At 46.1% G+C, this 14,081-nt stretch overlaps 1 long non-coding RNA gene across 1 annotated transcript; it reads right to left on the reverse strand.

Annotated features, from left to right (window-relative positions):
• Positions 1 to 4,141: 4,141 nt before the first annotated feature.
• LOC130277363 (uncharacterized) lies at positions 4,142 to 8,755 on the reverse strand. The gene is made up of 3 exons (XR_008845439.1): positions 8,382 to 8,755; positions 6,298 to 6,406; positions 4,142 to 6,197 (listed from the first exon to the last, which is right to left on the reverse strand). It is a non-coding gene; the product is annotated as an uncharacterized LOC130277363 (long non-coding RNA).
• Between the last annotated feature and the right edge of the window lie 5,326 nt (positions 8,756 to 14,081).

The raw sequence follows: 14,081 nt of genomic DNA on the forward strand, positions 1-14,081 counted from the left end.
TAAAGTCGGAGAAAGTCACAAACCGCAGGAGCTGAGGGAATTGGCTGCGGCCGCTGACTGGAGGTGAAGACATCCACAGCCGCCTCGAAAATCTTTTATTATTATTATTATTGTTACTTTTATTATAATTTTTGTTACTGATATTAATAAATAAAAAAAACGTACTCGAAATAAAATACTACAAGTAATAATTAACATTGCTGAACAAATTAAGCAATGCGATGCATCCATGGTGTGTGTGTATTTATGTGTGTATATGGCGCGCATGCGTGTGTAGAGTATATGCATTTTGTCATGCTATGATGTATAATGTTGTGTATTTTTTTGGTGTGGTGTATATCTTTATGTTCACTTGTATGAACAGATATGTGGTGTTTAGGTTGTGTATAGGATAAGTGTTCAATCATGTGTACAGTGTATGCAGTTATATATCTGTGTGTGTAATCAGTGTGTATGTTGTACTATATATACAGATTATATTTGTACGTGTGGGTACTGATATGTAGTATGTATATATTTGTATGAGAGTGTGTGTATGTATGTGTGTTGTATGTATGTGATTGTATATGATGTGTAGTAAATGAGCGTTCACCATACTGTGTAAACGTTTGTACATACATAAAGTGGATATGTGATGTGTATCGGAGTAGGTATGTTATGTGCGTTGTATATATGTTTGTGAATATATGGTGTGTAGATGGTGTGTCTGTGTGTATTGTACATACATTCTTTATATGTGTTGTATATGGTGTTCGTAAATAAGTGTTTATATGTGTGTGCAGTAAATGCCCTCATGTTTTGTGTGTGTATGTGAGTGTTCATTGTATATCTGTTTGTGCATAGCCGTATGTGGATACATGGAGGGTTCATAGTGTGTACAGTAGATGCCTTTATTTGTCTTGTATATGGTTTGCGTATATAAGTGTTTATATGTGTGTGCAGTATATGCCCTCGTGTTTTGTGTATGTATGTGAGTGTTCATTGTATATCTGTTTGTGCATAGCCATCCGTGGATCCGTGGAGGGTTCATAGTGTGTACAGTAGATGCCTTTATATGTGTGCGTTTTATGTGTGTGTAGATTTGTGTTGTGTCTGTTGTGTTGTGAGCTGGGAGATCCCCATCATCCATTACTGTATGCGCTGCCTCCACCTAATCAATAAATTGTGTTTAATCATTTAAAAAGAATTTCAGATATTATTTAAACATTTACAGAACTATTAATATATTTTTTTTAAATCCTCACGATCACGAACATTGTGCAAGTGAATAACGTCCAATAATATCTTACGTCATCTTATCAAACAAAGCAAATATATAAAGGCTGGAGAGAAAAATGTGCAGCATCATATGAGGAATGGTGTGGGACATGGTGGGGCCGGTGCCTGGATGTGTCCTGACTGCACTAGATGTACATCACCGCCTCCGACAACCATCTCACAGAGCCACAGAGAATAGATATGGGGCTGTAAGGGCCAATCCCAATGAGGGGCAGAACCAACACTACTGGAGATAGCAGAGGTGGTAACCAAAACTGCGCAACAAACCAGACCCACCGGGTCCTACACGGGCCTCTAACTAGGATCAAGACAGCTACTACGAGCGCCGCCTACAAGTATTCGCCTACTAAGAGATCAAAGTTTTTTTTTTTTTTTTTTACTACAAATTGTCATAAAAAATATACAGAAGGAAAATATACAAAAAAAAATGTAAATATAATTATGGCAACATAGTATCACCATAAAACAATGTAAAGATGCGAAGGAGCAAAATTAAAAACAAAGGTAAAACTCTGCACAAATGCATTAGTCTTTGTGTTCAAAAAATATTATACTAACTAGAAGTTGTTAATTAGGATTTTTTTCATGGTTCAATACAAAAATATTATTGATTAGCTACATTACACCCTACAGAATCGTAAGTCTAAGGTCGGGTGGGTGCCCAGATTTTCTTTTCCGTATTTATGTTTATTTCTAAGTACTGGCTTTAATATCTATGACACATTGCGAATATAACTTTTAAAGTCTATAAAATATCTTTATAAGGTTTGGATTCTTCGTAAAGCTTCCATAGAGCTGAATATAATGGGATTGTGTGCCTTAGCCTTGTGCTCTAAGCATTTCTATTCATTAATCCACTTATACCATGCACAGATTTCCTGACCCTTTCACAATCTCACTATTTTATATAATATATTGGTGTCATATAGACAGTAAATGTTATCAAAATAAAATGGATAAGGGGCTCTTGTTAAGGCGGGGAGCAGCCTTAGTCGTAATGATGTTTCAGATTCATCTTCTTGTACCAATGGACCTGAGTAACTATTACTAGAACCAAAGTATAGACTAAAAAAAGTATAAAATGTAACAAACGTCGGCTACAGTGTATGTAAAATTTCTGTGGACCATCTCATACTGTATCCTCATGACAAGGCTACGCCCTATAGACGACGTATTTTGCAGGATTACTATGCATTGTGCGTATCTGTCCTGATAATCTGTATTTATTGATAATATTTTAGAGATACAATGTAAATTCTCTAGATCCAGGCCCCTCATCCTAAACCAATACTGCAGGTTTATATCAGCTCCAGATCCTGAAGTGCTCGCTCCTCCCCAGAATAACACATTTTGGCAGCAGAGATAAAAATCAAAAAGATAGATTTTTCCCTTTTTTCCTATTCGGATAGTTACTTAAAGCTGCAGACATTTTTCATCCATTCTAATGGAATGTTTCCATTGCTGAGAAATCATTAATCATAAAGAGATTTACTGAGGAGCCGAAGACGAAGCAGAATCTAAATGGAACAATTTGTAACATTATAAGCTGCATCTATATATAATGGAAATGTGACATGATTGCATAATTCATTGGCATTAGGCCCTTAAGTGGCAATTTTGTCTTAGCAGATGGCTTCTCCAATGTTCCTCAAATGTGTTCAGGTTTCAGATATTGCATTTATTTTCTTCTCTTATTTCAGCGCCTTTGACTTTACATTATTTTATAAATAATAAATCACCATTGGTTGACATAGAAAATGGATTTTATTTTTGTGACATTTCAATTTACATTGATACGTTGTTGGGTGTAATGATGTATCCTATTCCGTAATGATAGAACAATCTTTACATTCTGCTCTTATGTAGCACATTGGTATTGATACAAGGATACTGTAAGCTATGGGGGATTTTTTCGCTGACAATCGTGCGATGCTAATGCTGAGGCCTATTCTGCCAACCACAGACATATAGACAAGATGTAGAATGAAACAAGCACGGATAGTACAGATTTAATCAATAATTATTAAAAATTAAAAAATAAATCCTCCACAAACCAGCGAGCGGGCGAAGCTGAAGGGAACAGAGTCTGATGGATGTGAGATGAGAGGCCACGGGAAAGGTTATCGGCAGTAATTAAAGTAATCTATTATCAGGGAAGAGGAGAGAGTCCAATCCTACTATAGTGGAAAGGGCAGCGTCCAACATGTGCTGCATTAGATTCAAGTGTGCACCACCCAACGTCTTACCTCTCATCCAAAAGCTATTGTGGAAATGTTACATCGTCCAATGAATTGAAAATATATAATAATTACATAAATGCAAAAGAAGGTAATGAAATAATAGGCAAAGTAAGGATTTTATCACTGAAATCATTACCTTAGAATCTGCAGACATTAGATATTAAAATATGCACATATATGTACTGTATGAATATATGCACCATATATAAATATCCATATGATACACAGTTATATGCTGTAGATACATAACTATAATACATAGTGGAATAATACTGTATAAAGATATCTGTCAAACACATACAAGTCTAGTATGGTATAAACATAGCTATAATACACTGGTATATACTGTATATACATATATATATATATATATATATATATATATATATATATATATATATGTATATATATTATACCCATACATGTCTTGTATGGTATACAGATATCTATAATACACATGCATGCACTGTACATAAATATTGGTAATACAGTACATATACTGATGTATAGTGTTGTATATACATATCCATAATACACATGTACAGTAATATATATATATATATATATATATATATATATATATATATATATATATATATATTACTGTTTATTTGTGTACTATAGATATGTATATACACCACTATACATAAATCTTACACATGTATGCACTGTATATACATATCTATAATACACATGTATGCACTGTATATACATATCTATAATACACATGTATGCACTGTATATACATATCTATAATACACATGTGCACTGTATATACATATCTATAATACACACATGTGCACTGTATATACATATCTATAATACACACATGTGCACTGTATATACATAATATACATGAATTGACTATACATATCTAGTTGGACACATGCACATAGCTATAGGTGTGCAGCTTTTTGCCCTGAGGTTTTGCTGACACAATTTGCTGACATGTTCCTGCACCTTGTCCAGCACTTGCCCAGAATGTGATATTCTCAGCCATTGATAATGTATATTTTATCAGATTTTATCAGATTTGATCAGATTTTATATGCAGAACATCTCCTAAGAATCACATCCCCTCTGCTCTATCTCTTCACCATAAATGATGATTTTATGACAGATATTCTGCATATTCCTGTAGGTCATAAATCTAGAATCCATTTATAGGAGAAGAATAGAGAGGAGCCGGAGACCCCCAGCCCTATCAGAGCGATTACTGGCCCACCCAGAGAGACATTAATGGGTTACAATGTTCTCTCATAGATTTCCAAACGCTTTTTGGAGGACTGATTTGCAATCTATGGTTAAGACAACAGAGACAAGCTGGCGGGGCTCCCGCATTAACCCTTTCCCCTGGAGTCGGGAGTTCTTCAGGTGGGGCTTCTGTATTAACCCTTTCCCCTGTAGTCGGGAGTTCTGCAGGTGGTGCTCCTGCATTAACCCTTTCCCTTGTAGTCGGGAGTTGTGAAGATGATATTCTAGCATTAACCTTCTCCTTGGAGTCGGCAGTTCTGCGGGTGGTGCTCCTGCATTAACCCTCTCCTCTGCACTCACTAAGCCTTTCCCCTGTAGTCGGCAGTTCTGCGGATGGTGCTCCTGCATTAACCCTCTCCTCTGCACTCACTAAGCCTTTCCCCTGTAGTCGGGTGTTCTGCTGCTGGTTCTCCTGCATTTAACCCCTTTCCCTGTAGTCGGGTGTTCTGCTGCTGGTTCTCCTGCATTAACCCCTTTCCCCTGTAGTCGGGAGTCCCTACATCGCTCCTGTAGTCGTGAGTTCTCCACAAGTGACACTTCGGAGGTGATAGTTACTACTTGTCAGACTTGTCAGAGAGAGAAGATCCCAATGACCGAGCACTAAGGCAAAGGGTAATATAGGGGGAGCAGAGATTAGGCCCCAGGCAAAGAGACAGGCCACTGAGCAGGGATGGTTTTATTCCACTATAGTCCCCAGGGACCGGGGCGGACAGAATGCTAAGGCGTTGCCTTGGTATAGATCCTACCCAACACACAATTCCTCCTCATCCTCAGCCTAACAGAACGACCCTAGCAGCCACATAGAAGAGAAGTCATATGAGCAAAGACAGCAGTCTTCAAACTGTGGCCCTCCAGCTGTTCCAAAACTACAACTCCCAACATGCCCGGACAGCCAACGGCTGTCCGGGCATGCTGGGAATTGTAGTTTTGCAACAGCTGGAGGGCCGCAGATTGAAGACCACTGAGCTAAGACATTAGTAAAGTCAACAATAAACCGTAAGAGGAGCCAAGCAGAGAACCCGGTGGTAGTGGGCATCATTCAGCGGTAGTTTAAAGGGGAGGATACAACACACTGCCCCTTAAATCTGCTGAAATCATAGCTTGGTGGAGCCTTGGCACCATTCTGGGCATGCAACCACTGTCAATGCATGAAAAAGAGATGAAATAGCGCTACCTTGGCCAAGCCCGGGTGTGGGAGCCTTGCAGCATGCTCGTAGGACAAACTCTCCTCAACTACGCGTATTCTTAAGCAATAACAACGTAATCCGTATTATCCACCCAAGAATACCCGTCACCGAAGAGAGCCACAAAGCAGCAGCAGCAGCAGCAGCAGACGCCGATCATGGACAATAAAATCCACAGGAAGAGCAGAAGAATCCAAACAGGTCCATAAACCAAGTCCAAAATGTCCTCTTAGTCCAAGTCCTGAAAGAATAGCAGAGAGCCATGAAGAGCAGTAATGGACATGAAGCCGATGTGCCTAGACACACATACACACACCACAAGAGAGTTACGTGCGATCTACCTTGCCTCTCCTCACGTCTTCCTCTGTACTTGCAGAATAACCCTCTCTTGTACGCCCCCCTCCCAGGCTCCAGGCTGTTCAATTGGTTGTCCAATGGACCTATAGATTCCTGCAAGAGAATTGCATGCATATTTAAGTATAGCCATAGTGTGAGGAGGAATTCAGCAGAGTCCACAGCAGCTACATTATTCCACACCTATTTGCATGATTATAGTCAGGGCTTGGCATGACGTCACCACCAGGCTCGGTATATACTATATACCATTAGGCAGAGATGAACTTTGCATAGACCCATCGCTTTTTTGGGGCTTATAGTTGTGCTCTAATATATATATATATATATATATATATATATCTCTCTCTCTCTCTCTCTCTCTCTCTCTCTCTCTCTCTCTCTCTCTCTCTCTCTATATATATATATATCACATATGTATTGGGGGAAGCAGCTTTATGTAATAAGGAATAGGGAGGAAAAAATAGTCAGGATGGCAGCAGCTGAATGCACAAGTGGATTACAGGCTATGAGAGTGATATAAATCCAGATCATCCGCTGCAAACCTGTCTAGTCTGAGCTTTAGTCTAAGATTTTCTATGGATATCAGCAGTGTTGGTATCTACTATGTAGCTGTATAACATGGGTAGAGCCACCCTTTATTCTACTACTTGTGCATGGCTCTATCTGTACTTAGTATCATCACTATACATGACTACACACACACACACACACACACACACACATATATATATATATATATATATATATATATATATATATATGGAACACATAAACACAATATGAACACGTATTTAGATTTAATAACATCACTTTTATTCCTTCATTCTATGGAAGCTGCAGTGAGAGGAGTAACAGTAAATGTGTCAGCTGTCCATGGTCCTGATACATTATTATTACACCAACGTTCTGTGCAACAAAAGAACCTGGTGCTATGTATAAAAAGATAATCAGCATGGGGTGAGTTTGTCTGGTACATGAGGGATGTGTGGGGTAGCTGTGTGCACTTTTATGCCCACAGTGCCATCATGGTTGGCCGCTTCAGCACCAGCTCATGGACAGCTCCCTTTTGGTGGCTCCTGCCAAATGTTCCCTGATTTGCCTCCTGCTGCACGCCTGCTACTTCTGTATGCACAGGCTTATAGTGTGGGGCTCGGCAAAAAATCCTCTCCCTGGCAATTACTGTGCCCTGAAAATTGTTCTTGACATACTAACACAATTTTTTTGGATCAGATCCCTCTGGCTTTGTGGAGTTTCGCACCTCCCGTCTTCCTCTAGAAATGGTGAAGTGTGCCTGGGGGGGAAAGGCTCTATACATCTCTTGGGCAGCCTCTTGCTTTACAACTAGTTGTGTGTATCATCTCATTTCTTTATATAGTAAAGATAAAGACCACCAGTGCATGATTAGGGAAGCAGGACTGGAGAGGTAAGTCACCAAGACAGTGTTTCCCAACCAAGGTGCCTCCAGCTGTTGCAAAACTACAACTCCCAGCATGCCCGGACAGCCTTTGGCTGTCCGGGCATGCTGGCAGTTGTAGTTTTGCAGCAGCTGGAGGCACCCTGATGGAAAAAACACCATACTAAGCATTACATGGGTGCCCCACCTTGTCAACTAGTCTCCTTAGTAAAAAAAAAGGAGCTGCCTGCAGCATTAAGTGAATGAACCCAATGCATCTAAGCCCATGACTCCCCCTGCACCCCCTAAGTAGCATTATTGCTTGCAATGTCTTCCCAACTTGTCTGGTGACAGATGAATGTGTCTTGTCTGCTGAGGCAGGGATGCAGATGTGGAGCTGACCAGCATTGTTATCTCAGGGACAGGAGACATTGGCTGCTCTGTTGCTTCTCTATAGGCTTCAATGGTTAGGTGGAAATGACTTAAAATTCACCAAATAAAATAAAAATGCAATGGAAATCCTCCTTGTGGGAGCAGAAGGAGAAGTCAGCACAGATACAGCAGGATCAGAACAAGAGGGAAGATTATTGATCGTCTTTGATGACAAATCCTGGAAACAGACATTGAATGAGGACTATAGGAAGGAATCAGGTCTCTATAAAGCATAAAGCTTACCGTGTAGTGTCCAGGACTGAGTGTGAGCTCTGCTGATCTCACATCTGGCTGATCCTTGTGTTGGAGCTGATATCTCCCTAAGGAACCTCAGATGGGTGGAAGCAGCTTTATTCCTCTTGATGATGAACCTGCAAGTCAGTGATGATGAGAATATCCTGCAGAATAGTCCCCAGATGCACGGACCCTCCACCAGGCTGCAGATGCTTCTCCACAGTCCTCAGCCAGCGCCCTGAGCCCCAGAACCAGAGGAGGAAGCAGGAAAAGCAGCAACAGCAGCAGCAGCAACAGCAGCAACAGCAGCAACAGCAGCGATCACATCGATCTGATCTGCACCATCTGCTGCTGCCACTACACCCAACCTCCACATCAGAGCAGCAAAGGATGACAGCTCCGGCACCGGCAGCAGTGTGTACAGCACAGGGTACAGCACAGGGTACAGAACAGGGTACAGCACAGGGTACAGCACAGGGTACAGAACAGGGTACAGCACAGGGTACAGCACAGGGTACAGCCCAGGGTACAGCACAGTGTACAGCACAGTATACAGCACAGTGTACAGCACAGGGTACAGCACAGTGTACAGCACAGTATACAGCACAGTGTACAGCACAGGGTACAGCACAGAGTACAGAACAGGGTACAGCACAGGGTACAGCACAGGGGCACAGGGTACAGTACAGGGTACAGCACAGTGTACAGCACAGTATACAGCACAGTGTACAGCACAGGGTACAGCACAGTGTACAGCACAGTGTACAGCACAGGGTACAGCACAGAGTACAGAACAGGGTACAGCACAGGGTACAGCATAGTATACAGCACAGTGTACAGAACAGGGTACAGCACAGGGTACAGCACAGTATACAGCACAGTGTACAACACAGGGTACAGCACAGAGTACAGTACAGTGTACAGCACAGTGGCACAGGGTACAGCACAGGGTACAGCACAGTGTACAGAACAGGGTACAGCACAGGGTACAGCACAGTATACAGCACAGTGTACAGCACAGGATACAGCACAGAGTACAGTACAGTGTACAGCACAGTGGCACAGGGTACAGCACAGGGTACAGCACAGTGTACAACACAGTGTAAAGCACAGGGCCACAGGGTACAGCACAGTGTACAGCACAGTGTACAGAACAGGGTACAGCACAGAGTACAGTACAGTGTACAGAACAGGGTACAGCACAGTATACAGCACAGGGTACAGCACAGGGTACACCACAGTATACAGCACTGTGTACTGCACAGTGTACAGCCCAATATACAGCACAGTGTATAGAACAGGGTACAGCACAGAGTACAGTACAGTGTACAGAACAGGGTACAGCACGGTATACAGCACAGGGTACAGCACAGGGTACACCACAGTATACAGCACTGTGTACTGCACAGTGTACAGCCCAATATACAGCACAGTGTACAGCACAGGGTACAGCACAGAGTACAGTACAGTGTACAACACAGTGTACAGCACAGGGGCACAGGGTACAGCACTGTGTACAGCACAGGGGCACAGGGTACAGCACAGTGTACAGCACTGGGTACAGCACAGTGTTCAGCACAGGGTACAGCACAGTATACAGCACAGTGTACAGCACATAGTATAGCATAGTGTACAGCACAGAGTACAGCACAGTGTACAGCACAGGGGCACAGAGTACAGCACAGAGTACAGCACAGGGTACATCACAGGGTATAGAACAGGGTATAGAACAGGGTACAGCACAGAGTACAGCCCAGGGTATAGAACAGGGTACAGCAAAGTGTACAGCACAGGGTACAGCAAAGTGTACAGTACAGGGTACAGCACAGTGTACAGCACGGGGTACAGCACAGGGTACAGCACAGAGTACAGCACAGTGTAGAGCACAGGGTATAGCACAGGGTACAGCACAGTGTACAGCACAGTGTACAGCACAGGGTACAGCACAGTATACAGCACAGTGTACAGCACAGGTACAGCACAGGGTACAGCACTGAGTACAGCACATGGTACAGCACAGGGCACAGCAAAGGGCACAGTACAGGGCACAGCTCAGGGTACAGCAGAGGGTACAGCACAGGGCACAGCAAAGGGCACAGTACAGGGCACAGCACAGGGTAAAGCACAGTGTACAGCACAAGGCACAGCTCAGGGTACAGCACAGGGTACAGCACATGGCACAGCACAGGGTACAGAACAGGGTACAGCACAGGGTACAGCACATGGCACAGCACAGGGTACAGAACAGGGTAAAGCACAGTGTACAGCACAGGGTACAGCTCAGGGTACAGCACAGGGTACAGCACATGGCACAGCACAGGGTACAGAACAGGGTACAGCACAGGGCACAGCACAGGGTGCAGCACTGGGCATGGCACAGGGTACAGTACAGGGTACAGCACAGAGTACTGCACAGGGCACAGCATAGGGTACAGCACAGGGTACAGCACAGGGCACAGCACAGGGTACAGCACAGGGCACAGCACTGGGTACAGTACAGGGTACAGCACAGGGTACAGCACAGGGCACAGCACAGGGTACAGCACAGGGCACAGCACAGGGTACAGTACAGGGCACAGCACATGGTACAGCACAGGGCACAGTACAGGGTACAGCACAGGGTACAGCACAGGGTACAGCACAGGGCACAGCACAGGGCACAGTACAGGGCACAGCACTGGGTACAGTACAGGGTACAGCACAGGGTACAGCACAGGGCACAGCACAGGGTACAGCACAGGGCACAGCACAGGGTACAGCACATGGTACAGAACAGGGTACAGCACAGGGTACAGCACAGGGCACAGTACAGGGCACAGCACAGGGCACAGCACAGGGCACAGCACAGGGTACAGTACAGGGTACAGCACAGGGCACAGTACAGGGCACAGCACAGGGTACAGCACAGGGCACAGCACAGGGCACAGCACAGGGCATAGCACAGGGTACAGCACAGGGCACAGCACAGGGTACAGCACAGGGCACAGTACAGGGTACAGCACAGGGCACAGTACAGGGCACAGCACAGGGCACAGCACAGGGTACAGTACAGGGTACAGCACAGGGCACAGTACAGGGTACAGTACAGGGTACAGCACAGGGCACAGTACAGGGCGAAGTACAGGGTACAGTACAGGGTACAGCACAGGGCACAGTACAGGGTACAGTACAGGGTACAGCACAGGGCACAGTACAGGGCACAGCACAGGGTACAGCACAGGGCACAGTACAGGGTACAGCACAGGGTACAGCACAGGGCACAGCACAGGGTACAGTACAGGGTACAGGACAGGGTACAGTACAGGGCACAGCACAGGGCACAGTACAGGGCACAGCACAGGGTACAGTACAGGGCACAGCACAGGGTACAGTACAGGGTACAGTACAGGGTACAGCACAGGGCACAGCACAGGGTACAGCACAGGGCACAGCACAGGGTACAGCACAGGGCACAGTACAGGGCACAGCACAGGGTACAGTACAGGGCACAGCACAGGGTACAGTACAGGGTACAGCACAGGGCACAGCACAGGGTACAGCACAGGGCACAGCACAGGGTACAGCACAGGGCACAGTACAGGGCACAGTACAGGGCACAGCACAGGGCACAGCACAGGGTACAGCACAGGGTACAGCACAGGGTACAGTACAGGGTACAGCACTGGGCACAGCACAGGGTACAGTACAGGGTACAGCACAGGGTACAGCACAGGGCACAGCACAGGGCTCAGGGTACATCAGGTCCTAATAGGCTCCGGGCAGCAGAGAGTTACAGCAGATCACATTAACCATTCAGTGCTGGATCCAGAAGATGCTAATGAGGGATTAATTGAGGCAGATCTGACGTGCAGCTTCCTCGCCTCTTATTCATTACTTCCCTATGGGAAAGGACCGGTGCCTTGTGGGACTGAAGGAACAGAGAGGAGAGAGGAGGGAAATGGCTCACAGAGCACAGATGTCGACCAGAAGCATTTAGCAGAATCACCAGACTGACAGCTCCATCCCCAGGGCAGCTCTGATGCCATCACATGTAAAACAACATCCCAATAAACCACCATGATATTAAGATACTGCAAATAACAATAAAAGACCCTGCATGACAATGCCCCCGCCTGCCCACACAGTCCGCACAGGAGCCAGTGCCCACAGAGGAGCAGCGGTAGTGGGGGAGGCCGGAGGTTGCTGCAGATGTAAACCTACTGGATCTATATACATGGCAGGGGGAAAGAAGTCAGTGTTTCCCAACCACGGTGCCTCCAGCCTTTGGCTATCCTGGAATGCTGGGAGTTGTAGTTTAGCAACAGCTGGAGGCATACTGGTTGGGAAACACTGGCAAAAGCATTGGCACTGAGCAGTAAATCTGAGCTGAAGGATAATGAATGAGTTCTCTGAGCTGCATTCACTATGAAGTACAGAAGGGAAGTGAACTGAGCCTGGAGCCTATGGAGTATAGTATGAGAGGAGGAAGAGGAGGAGGAGGAGGAAGAGGAGGGGAGGATGAGGAGGAGGGGAGGATGAGGAGGAGGGGAGGATGAGAATGAGGGTGAGGAGGAGGGGAGGATTAGGGTGAGGAGGAAGAGGGGAGGATGAGAATGAGGGTGAGGAGGAGGGGAGGATTAGGGTGAGGAGGAAGAGGGGAGGATGAGAATGAGGGTAAGGAAGAGGGGAGGAGGAGGGTGAGGAGGAGGAGGGGAGGAGGAGGAGGGGAGGATGAGAATGATGGTGAGGAGGAGGGAAGGATGAGGGTGAGGAGGGGAGGAGGAGGAGGAGGAAGAGGAGGGGAGGATGAGGAGGAGGGGAGGATGAGGGGAGGATGAGAATGAGGGTGAGGAGGAGGGGAGGATTAGGGTGAGGAAGAAGAGGGGAGGAGGAGGAGGGGAGGAGGAGGAGGGGAGGATGAGAATGAGGGTGAGGAGGAGGGGAGGATTAGGGTGAGGAGGAAGAGGGGAGGATGAGAATGAGGGTGAGGAGGAGGGGAGGAGGAGGGTGAGGAGGAGGAGGGGAGGAGGAGGAGGGGAGGATGAGAATGATGGTGAGGAGGAGGGAAGGATGAGGGTGAGGAGGGGAGGAGGAGGAGGAGGAAGAGGAGGGGAGGATGAGGAGGAGGGGGAGGATGAGGAGGAGGGGAGGATGAGGAGGAGGGGAGGATGAGAATGAGGGTGAGGAGGAGGGGAGGATTAGGGTGAGGAGGAAGAGGGGAGGATGAGAATGAGGGTGAGGAGGAGGGGAGGATTAGGGTGAGGAGGAAGAGGGGAGGATGAGAATGAGGGTGAGGAGGAGGGGAGGATTAGGGTGAGGAGGAAGAGGGGAGGATGAGAATGAGGGTGAGGAGGAGGGGAGGATGAGGGTGATGAGGATGAGGGTGAGGAGGGAGGACGGGAGGATGAGAATGAGGGTGATGAGGAGGGGAGGATAAGGGTGAGGAGGAAGAGGGGAGGAGGAGGAGGGGAGGAGGAGAAGGGGAGGATGAGAATGAGGGTGAGGAGGAGGGGAGGATTAGGGTGAGGAGGAAGAGGGGAGGATGAGAATGAGGGTGAGGAGGAGGGAAGGATGAGGGTGAGGAGGGGAGGAGGAGGAGGAGGAAGAAGAGGAGGGGAGGATGAGGAGGAGGGGAGGATGAGGAGGAGGGGAGGATGAGAATGAGGGTGAGGAGGAGGGGAGGATTAGGGTGAGGAGGAAGAGGGGAGGATGAGAATGAGGGTGAGGAGG

This window comes from Hyla sarda, chromosome 6, assembly GCF_029499605.1.
Source record: "Hyla sarda isolate aHylSar1 chromosome 6, aHylSar1.hap1, whole genome shotgun sequence".
In the NCBI taxonomy this organism is placed as follows: domain Eukaryota; kingdom Metazoa; phylum Chordata; class Amphibia; order Anura; family Hylidae; genus Hyla; species Hyla sarda.